At 41.5% G+C, this 10,619-nt stretch overlaps 1 protein-coding gene across 1 annotated transcript in view; it reads right to left on the bottom strand.

Annotated features, from left to right (window-relative positions):
• The window catches only part of PDSS2 (prenyl (decaprenyl) diphosphate synthase, subunit 2), a 249,588-nt gene that overhangs the window by 216,552 nt on the left and 22,417 nt on the right, over positions 1-10,619 (bottom strand). The gene's annotated exons all lie outside the window — the stretch shown is intronic.

The following is a 10,619-nucleotide window of genomic DNA, read 5'->3' as shown; positions in this document are numbered from 1 at the left end:
CCCGGAGATGGCGGGGCGAGCGCAACAGCAGTGGCGGAAGGCTCATAGTTTGAGTCTGGGAGTGTCAGGGGCTTCGGGATGCCCGGAGGTGGCGCGGGGAAACGAACCAGGGGCAGAGGAGGAACTTGCAGGGACTAGAAGGAATCGGCGACTCTTGACCCTTAGAGGTGCGTGGGTTCTAGAAGCTGTAACCAGAAGCGAACTTGAACGGCAGCTGTCTGCAGCCCAGCCTAGATAGATAATTGCCCTAGCTCAGCACTGCCCCCGGCCAGCTGGGGTAGAAACCATGGGGGATACCTAAATGGGGGACGCCATCTTTAGAGGCGGGGAATGCGGCCTGTCGTAAAGACAGAGGCGGGCTATTCTGGAGCTAAGACTGCTCCCTGCTTTACGGCACAGCCGTGAAAGCCCAAAGGGGGCGTGGCTCTGGAGGTGGAGGCCTCAGCTCCTCCCACCCCCTGGCTCTGGCCTGTGGGGGCCGAGGGTGGCGGGAATGGCGTGGCAGATGCTTAGTGCTGGAGTCTGGAGTCTAAGCCGAGTGTGATCAGCAGAGCATCCCCAGCGCCCAGCACAGCGTGGGCACACACAAATATTTGTGTCATGAACGAGGGTCTTTTTTTGAGGCCTCCAGCCCGCCCGGAAAGGAGGGCGTCGGCCACCCTCCCTGGAAAGCCGCGGGCTGGTAGCTCTCATCGTCCGCCCCGGCCGTGGTCCTGGGCCCCCGTGGTGGCGACCTCTGCGGCTGCGGGCTCTGCGGAGCTGTGGCTCGGGGGTAGTGGGGATGCAAAGGGCACGCGTGGGTCTGATCTCGTGCCCTCAGATCCCAACCAGACGGAAAGTGGCGTGGCCCGGCCCAAAGGGTTCTTTTTCCCCAAAGAATGTCCTCTGTCTTGATCCAAGTCACTGGCCTCCTCGCTGAGGCTGGTTTAACCCCCATGGGCAGAAGCAGCCGTACCTCCCTCAAGGGTGCGGAGAGTCACCTCTTTGGAAGAGCTCCCCTTCCAGGATTCAGAACTGGTCGGCTGACCCCAGTGCTTCAGTATAGCTCGTGTATGATCGCAGAATCCTCAAAGCAGCCCCATTAGGTAGGTAGTATTCTCCACGTTTTATATGAAGAAACTGAGGCACAGCCAAGTCCTGCAAATTGCCTAAGGCCACGCTGAGCAGGGATGGGAACCCAAGCAATCTGTTTTCTAAATCCACGCTCTAAACTACGTTAGAGACTCAAAATGACACGTTACCAACCATTCTTTTTTCCTTATTGCCGTTAGTGTGGTTATCATTTCTATAATGCAACCTATTCTTTTTTTCAAGTATGTCTAGCATCCTCTCTTGTCATCCCAAACAAGTGTTAAAACCCTTATTAATAAAAAATGATGTATTAATGCAGTTTTACACTCTTAAAAATAGCTTGCAAAGCTCTCTTCAACTTTCAAAATCCTTTCAAATTCATGATTGATATATTTTAAATTAGCATCATGCATACTACTGGACTAGACTTGGGCTCCGTTTAAAAATCGGACTTAACAAGGGGCAAATTAAGGAATAATTATTCACTTTGCAAAAAGGTTTAGCCCCAGACTCCCTTTGAATGGCAAATTTCCCTCATGATTTAAAAATTGGATTTTATTGCCAAACATTCAGTTTAGGCATAACTCTTCAGGGATACATTTTAGATAAAGTGAGTTATGCTCAGAAGTATTAAACACAGTCTGTGCCCACAAAATAAGTAAGGCAAACTAAAGTTCAAAAATAATTCATTTGCAAGAGATAAACTCCTGGCAATAAAATTCAGGTCTGTTCTAGATGAAAGTAAATGTGGAGAGTGCGATACCTTACCATTCCAAAAAGTTCCAAGGCCTGAGCTGGGTTATCCAAGGTGAAAGAAGTCATGAACAAAACAGGACAGATAAAGGCTGAATGTGATATATTGTGCCCCTGAGGCTGTTTCTTCAGAATCACGGTACCTTAAGGCTAACTTTTCCTGCAATTTGCTTAATACCAATTCACAACATGTACTTTAATTTCTCCACAGAAGCCAAGTGCATTATTCTCTGGTCATACTCTATTAACCAAGTTTTTTATTATTCATGGGACTCTTGGTCCCATTTATTTTAAATAATCAGCACTTTCCTTCATGCTTACAGTTAAAAGGTTGTGTTATACCTAATGATAATCAGTTTTTAGAAGGTTAAAATGGTATTTGTTCTTTAATCTTCCAGATAAATATATAACTCCTTAGAGTCTCTTTGACTAAAGAGATTTCTGAATTGCAGGTGACTTTCGGAGGAGCGGGGAGGAGTGTCTGTGATTCTTCCTTTCCTGAACTAACACTGCCTACAGTCACTTCAAGGATGTCTGTGAGTGTGTGCATAAAGAAAGAGTACAGCAGGGTTTCTCAGCCTTGGCTTTATTGACATTTGGGACCAGATCATTCTTTGTTGTGGCGGGGCGGGCTGTCCTGTGCATGGTGGGATGTTTAGCGACATCCTGGCCTCTTACTCACTGACTGCGAGCAGTATCCCTGTCCAACTTAGGATAACTAGATTTGTTTCAAGACATTGCCAGAATAACCCTTGGAGGCAGAATCGCCCATGAGCCTACAGGGAAATGGGAGAAGCTAAAGAAAAAAATAATTTCCACCCATGGCATTGACTTTTACAAAGCAGCAAAGAAAAGGTCCTGGGTGTGGGCAGCCCTGCGGGTTAAAGAAACCCCCAGCCATACACAGGGACATCTTCTGCTGGGCACTGAGTTGCTGTGGAGACAGCAAGCTGACACCTTTCTCAGGACCCTGAAGCTGGTAGAGGACCAGTGGACTTTACCTACTGTTCTCTCTACATTCTGCTGACCTTAGGAAGAAGGAAGGTCAGACCTGGTGTCCCCCCACCCCCCCTTTTTTTTGGCTGGAAACCTGAACCAGCCTTTGGAAATACAAGGTCTTAACAAGGATGGTGTATGCTTTGGGCTTTGGCATTTACAAGATTAGGGGAGTGGAAATAGATAGGGACTCTGCAGCTATCCTCCTTCTAGCACTCTTAACACAGTCACCTATTGTTTATGCAAGCGAGTTCTTCCAAAAGCAGATGAAAGCATTGTGGTATATCTTGAGGCCCAATGATAAAAGGAGGCAAATAATCAGATTAGCAAAAATCCAAAAGTTTGACCACCTACTGGGTTGGCAGACTGTAGAGAACAGGAAGAACACATATTGCCAAGGAGAATGTAAAATGGTGCACAGCACCTATGGAAAGGAATTTGATAATCCCTAAAAAATTACATGTATATTTACCCTTTGACCTAAAAATCCCCAAATACAAAATGACTTATGCACAAGGTTATTCATCGCAGTGATATTTGTAATAGCAAAAGATTGGAAACAAACTAAATAACCACAAGTAGGGAACTGGTTGAAATAACTAGGGTAGAGCCATACGATGAAACACACTGTGCAACTCTGAAAAAGAATGAGGGCCGTCTCTTTAAAATGATGTGGAATAATCACCCCTTGTCTGCTTTCACTGCCCCTCCTGGGGACAGGTTTACAGCTCACCTCCACCTCTTCTGAACCTCCATTCCAGGCTGCATAGGCCAAAAACCTTCCCTCTTTCATCTCCAGTTTAAGGGAAGGACTCTAGTTTTTAGAAGAGTAGATGGGGAGCTGAATTCTCCCACGTCCAATAACCCTCACTTAGGGATCTAAACCTGGATTCAAAAGGCCCATGAATAAATTTCAATTCAGAAAGTACCTGAACCCATGAAATGATCTGTAAAGTTCCGTGTGTATCTCTATTTCTTGGAGAAGGGGTCTACCCTTAAGTTGTCTTTGGATTATCCAAGAAGGCCATGATTCAAACAAGAGGTTAAACACTGCCCAAGCAGCATGGCTCAATGGTTGAGTGCCAGCCTATGAATCAGGAGGTCACAGTTCGATTCCCAGTCAGGCAGCACATCCCGGGGTTGTGGGCTCAATCCCCAGTGTGGAGTGTGCAGGAGGCAGCCAATCAATGATTCTCTCTCATCATTGATGTTTCTATCTCTTTCCCCCTCTCCCTTCCTCTCTGAAATCAATAAAAGTTGTTTGTCTTTTTTTAAAAAAAGGAAGTTCCCACTGGCTGAAAGGGGGACAATCTGAACATGAAAAAAGGATAAGAACTACAGCTGGTTGAAATTCACTGATGACATATAAATACTTCAGTTTAGTAGTAGACGTAACTAGAGCAAAACTCTGAATATTTGTAATATAATGAAAGAATTGAGCATTTATCCTGCCTTTCCTGCAGGAATTATATTTAGTGGTGTTTTAGCCTGGCTTACACCCTTGAAAGCTGAACCTGAGACAAGGGCTTACTTTTAGGTAGTTTATTTTGGACAGCCATTTCAGGAAACAGCAGTGAATGACAAGAGTGAAACAGGGTAAGTTAATACAAGGGTGTTCTCAAGTTAGCCATCACTGTGGGCAATAAAACCTGGAGTCTTCTGGGACTCTTTGACTTGCCCTGTAGAATATACTTCAGAATTGCCAGCTTGATACAAGAGAGAAACAGTTATTTACTAGCTCCCAGCTCCCATTGGTCCAAATTTCCCACTTGGGGCCTTAGTCCCCTCAGACTTCTAAGCTGTCTTGTAATTGCCAGGCAGATATCCCACCCCCATGGAGTCAGAGGAACTCAGGGGCAAAATGTGAGGTGTGTGCAGTGCATGTGAGAAGAGGTGCTGTTAGGTTACACCTGCAGAAAGCAGGCTGCTTCAGCAATGGCCATGGTAAGAGGCAGCTGAGAGGTTGTGAAATAGGAAACAAGTCTCTTCTGATGGAGTAACCAAACAGCCCAGGCTGATGAGGGAAAGTTCTTCTTTATAAACTAATGCCATTTAATCAAAGAGAGGAAAAAGATAAGATTAGGAGATCACCATATTGTAATTCCTTATGTTGATTCAGGCAACAAAGATCAATAGGTGAGGCTGATGGGGAGCTCTGCAAGGGAGGCCTTTGGGCTGTTACCGCCTGCAGCCACTAACCAATCTCAGCATCACTAGGAGTGGGAGCCCACACAGATGTGCCTCCTGATGTGCAGTATGAAGTACACAGAACAACCGATGACATGTTTTTTTTTTTTGCCAAAATAGCTGAATCTAAATCTCATCATTTTTTTCCGCTCCCCATTTTTTTTACAAATGGAAGCAAATGGCTTGCCCAAAGCCAATTTTAGAGAGACATTGGAGGGAACAGAACAAGTGAAATAGCTTTACAAAGAAGCAAACAGGCCAGTCCAGCATATTAGATATTCTATAGGCCAACTCACTGGATTTCTTCAACAAGAAAAGGGAATAAGATTGGAGTGAGTAGAAGAACTTCTCATGATTGAAAAGTTTTGAGAGGCATAACAGACCAAGTGTAATATGTGGATCTTGTTTGTATCCTGATTCTAACAAACTGAACTGTAAAATAAATTCTGAAACAAGTAAATAAATTTGAATTATAGTTTTGATATATAAGATATTGCAAAGGAATCATTAATTTTGTGTGTAAGTCTATAAAATATTCATATTTTTAAGCACTACAGACTAAAGTATATAGGAATAAAATAATACAATGTCAGGGAGTTGCTTTAAGACACCTTAGGAGGGAAAACTTAAATGAAGTAAGTGTGCTAAAATCTAGAAAGTTGTTGATTCTGGATTATGAGTGTATGGTATTTATTATACTATACTATTTTGTATATGTTTGAATATTTTCATAATAAAACATTTTAAAGAAGTAAATATCCTCATCCCCTCCCCATTTTTTTGCAAATGGCTTGCCCAAAGTCATAAACCTGGAAAGTGGTGGAACTAGAATTAAAGCTGAGACTCATCTCAGTCCTTCCCCTGTATCTTATTGTTTTCAGAACTGAATGCACTTATTTTCCAGCCTCAGGCATACGTAAGTGCTTCTGGCACACTTTAATAATTGGTCCATGCATTGTTCTTTTTTGTCTTATTATGGTTGTAGGCAGTCTCCAACATGGTACCCAATGACCCCTGCCTTCTGGTAGTCACACCCTGTGTGGTTCCACATTGTCTCAAGGTTGGTCTGTGCCATCAATAGTGCAGACTAAAGTGTGTCACTTTCAGATATTAGTTTTATAAAAGATGCTGAAGCTTCAATTTTAGATTTTAGTCTCTCTCTCTCTCTCTTCCTCTCTCTCTCTCTCTCTCTCTCTCTCTCTCTCTCTCTCTCTCTCTCATTGTTTGATCTGAGAGAAGCCATGCCATGAGCAGTCCCATGGAGAGGCCCATGTAACGAGAACTGAGCCTCATGCCAACAACCATGTGAATGATCCACCTTGAAAGCGCATCCTCCAGCTCCATTAGAGACTGCAGCCCTGACTCACAGCTTGACTGTAACTTCATAAGAGACTCTGAGCAAAAACCACCCAGCTAAGATGCACCCAGATTCCTGACCCTAAACACTCTATGAGATAATTATAGTTTTAAGTTGCTAAGCTATAGGATGATTTGCTATACTGAAATAAATAACTAATACAATTATCTATTAATCTTTGTATAAAATAAAACATACAGCAAACCTACCAACAACACAAGAACTAGAATATTGACAATAGCTTACTTCTGTGTGGCCTTCCTTCATCCCATTCTTCTTATTTTCTTAACCCAAAGTTATTTTTATCCTGATTCTTGTATTTACCATTGGCCATGATTTTTCAAAAACATGAAAAATAATAATAGATGTATTTCTAAAAGGTATATAATTTAGTTTGTTATTTTTAACTTAAAAGGAGGATCCATGCTGCTTGTAATTTTCTTTACTTTTTTACTTGCTCAACGTTATTTTGCTGAGATTCACCCATATTAATGTGTGTATAATGGCAGCTTGTTTGTTTTGACCGCTGTATCACATCCATTGGGTGACTACACCACACTTTATCCATTCTCCTGTCAATGAACATTTAGATTCCTTCCGGATTTTTTTTCTATTGCAGCAATGTTTCCATGAACACATTTACAAATGCCTCCAAGTTCACCTCAAGAGTTTATATCTAGCACTGGGACTACTGGTATGTGAATATTCAACTTGAATGGATAATACCAAACAGCTTTCTAATGTGGCTTTACACTTACACCAGCCATTTACAAGAGATTTTGTTGGTTAAACCCTCTCAACATTGGATATTGTCAGATTTCTTAAAATTTCTAGCAAAGAGGTGTAAAATGGAATTTCATTACAGTATAGATCTGCATTTCTCTCATCACTGGGAAGATTGCTAAATGTCCTTCCCATTTTGCAGATCAGTCCTCAAAGATGATGTGAGAAAGCATATTATGACTAAAATTCTTCATTGTAATTTTCTTTGGGGTTTAATTTTTAGGTCGTCCCTTCTTATATCCTTACTCCCCATGTTCACAATACTACTTTCTTGCCATCTCCTAATGCTCTCAGTGTTTGACCTAAAACAACTGTAGTTAGGGAGGAAATGGACCAAGACAGACACTCCTTTTTTCCTAGTTTCCCACCCTACAGGGCAGCAAAGTGGAATTGACTAGCAATGCTGCTAGTTAATTTCACACCAGGATTAGCTCAATTAAAAGTTGGTCCTTTTCTTTTACAAAGGCTCTTTCCAGGAGACAATTTTCCTTCAGCAACTTGGAATGCAGGAAAAAAAAATCTGCTAGGAAGGTTTTTACTTGAACACAGACAGCATTATAAAATGGTCAGCAATCTGGGTTATGCAGCTCTGTCCTGTATGATCATAGGCTAGACATTAATGTTTCTGAGTTTAAAATTACTCATCTATAAAACAAAAGTAGATGATCTCTTGGGTCCAGTTAAATATCAAAATGTTTTTATTCCATGAGTGAAATTAACTAGTAGACTAACCTGGTCTTTGTGATCATTTGATTCTCTTGTCTCTTACCCAACCAAACTAATTGATGTTGGCATTGACATAGGTTCAAACTTGAAGTCCACAAGAAAGATTTCAGAGCAGACCCTATTGTGTTTTTTTTTTATTGTTTTGTTTGCTGTTGCATCCCTACTCTTAATACGTGTCTACTGAAAAATAAATACCCCATAAATATTGGTCAGTTGAATAATGAATGCATGAAGTAGGTATTTATTCTCCATTCTCATTTTCACTCCACCGTCCCACTCAAAGTCATTTGAATTGTATTTTATTTATGATAAGATCAGGAAGCCCAAAGTAGAGAATTTTGTCCATCATTACAAGCTTAGCTAATTCTCCATTGCTATTTAAACATTTCTCACAATGACAAAAAAGTCACCACATCATAGGAAGCCAGGGTTGAGAATCACTATGGTAGAAAAATTATAATGTAGTCATTTTTGTTGTTATTTCTAGCTGGTTCTCTCTCTCCCTTTCTTCTTCTTCCCGTCTTTCATTCATTTCTTTCTTTTTTATTTTTTAAAAATAAATATTTAGGTCAAACTCCATTCCCTAGGGTTCTAGAATAATTCTGGTAGAATTCTATATACAGAAAACCCTTCTTTTGTTGCATAGAAGGCATCTACAGCTAATATCAATTATAAGGGAGTCAAGATATACTGTATTTATTATATGTATAAAGATTGCTATTTGACACTTCAAATTATAGAATGTCAGGCATCTTGTCAGTAACTGCTGCACTATAGTAATAAATGTAACCCCTAAATTATGTGAAAATACTTTTTCTGTACTAAGTGCAGTTTTCTTCTAAAATTAGAAAATGTTTCATTCAGGAATGGATGTATCTATGGTGAACAATCAAATCAATATGGTTAGTTAATTCTAAAAAGTCACTTTTCATAAATTCTCTGAAAAGAAAACCTCAGTCAAACCATTCTTTTAATAAGTTTAAGGACCAATTCAATTAAACTAGTCAATTTGAAGTCCTGTGTAGACTCATACTATTTCATTTATGAAAATACCTATTAAAAGACTCCCAAATTAAAATCACTATATTCAAATTTTATTATGATGTGGCCCATAGATTAGGAGACCTTTAACAACACCCCTACCCCGCCCCCACATAAGGACAATGTATCTAAAATGAGAGAGATTTTTTTTTGAGAAAGAGATTTGATTATTAACTTTGGCAATATGGAAGCAGTGATAGCTGCTGAAAAGAATTTGCAAAAGACCATCTGAGAACATCAGGTGGTAAGGAAAATCATGTAAGGTCACTTCCCAGAAGCTGACACACATAAGAGAGATGTCACTGTCAACTATAGTGTCAGAGCTATTTCTCAAAATTATGCTGGTTTAAATCAATCAGTAGAATTCACTGTGATGTTTCTGTTCTTTGAAATCATGTCATAAACAAACATCTGTAATAAATATGTTTGAACATTATAGGGCTCGTATGACTATGTCTGGAGAAATAATTTTGAAGTGCGTGACAAAATAAAAGAAATATTCTGATGTCAAAGAGTTGCTTTATTTTTCTAAGAATAAAAAAGACAGGATCCCCAAGGTCTAAACAAAGAACAACTCTACAAAACACTCTTTCCATGGTGATTAAGGGGTCAGACACAAGCCAGATGCCCTGCATTCGAATACAGCTTTACTATTAATGAACCAAGAGTGCCATATTGGGAAAATTATGTAATTTATTCTCAGCACTGTGATTTTTTGTTGTTGTAATATGGGACAGACAACAATATTTATATCAATGGGTAATTTTGAATATTAGCATGAGTTCATAAACATAACGTACTTAGATCGGTACCTGGCACATAGTAAACTTACGATACAAACCCCCCTTCATTCTTAACTATTCAACCCTAGCTCTTCCTAATTTCAAATCAATAAAAAAAATATAGATAGAAAGTGTGTTTGCTTCTTACATTTTTAGGAGAACAGCTGTTTTTTTTTTAAAATATATATATACTTTTTTTGATTTCAGAGAGGAAGGAAGAGAAAGAGAGAGAGAGAAACATCAATGATGAGAGAGAATCATTGATTGGCTGCCTCCTGAATGCCCCCTAGTGGGGATCGAGCCCGCCACCCAGGCATGTGCCCTTGACTGGAATCGAACCAGGGACCCTTCAGTCCGCAAGCCAATGTTCTATCCACTGAGCCAAACCAGGTAGGGCAGAACAGCTATTTTTAATTCCAGGACAAATCATACAATTTATCAACATTATATATATACTAGAGGCCAGGTGCACAAAAATTTGTGCACTCGGGGGGGGGAGGGGGGTCCCTCAGCCCAGCCTGTGCCCTCTTGCAGTCTGGGACCCCTCAGGAGATAACGACCTGCTGGCTTAGGCCTGCTCCTGGGTGGCAGAGGGCAGGCCCAATCCCTAGGTGCAGCCCCTGGTCGGGCTCAGAGCAGGGCTGATTGGGGAGTTGGGGCGCCGCCCCCTGTCATGCACAGAGCAGGGCGGATCAGGAGGTTGCGATGCCACCCTCAGTCACGCTCAGGGTAGGGCCGATTGGGGGATTGGGGCACTGCCCCCTGTCACGCTCAAGGCAGGGTCGATGGGGAGGTTGCAGCGCCACCCCCTGTCACGCACAGAGCAGGGCCCATCAGGGGGTTGGGGCGCCGCCACTGTCACACTCAGGGCAGGGCCGATGGGGAGGTTATGGCTCTACCCTGTCACACACAGAGCAAGGCCC

Source organism: Myotis brandtii, unplaced genomic scaffold (genome assembly GCF_000412655.1).
Source record: "Myotis brandtii unplaced genomic scaffold, ASM41265v1 scaffold8, whole genome shotgun sequence".
NCBI classification, from domain to species: domain Eukaryota; kingdom Metazoa; phylum Chordata; class Mammalia; order Chiroptera; family Vespertilionidae; genus Myotis; species Myotis brandtii.
Note: the sequence above shows the minus strand (reverse complement) of the source record. Positions and strands in the feature narration are given on the sequence as shown.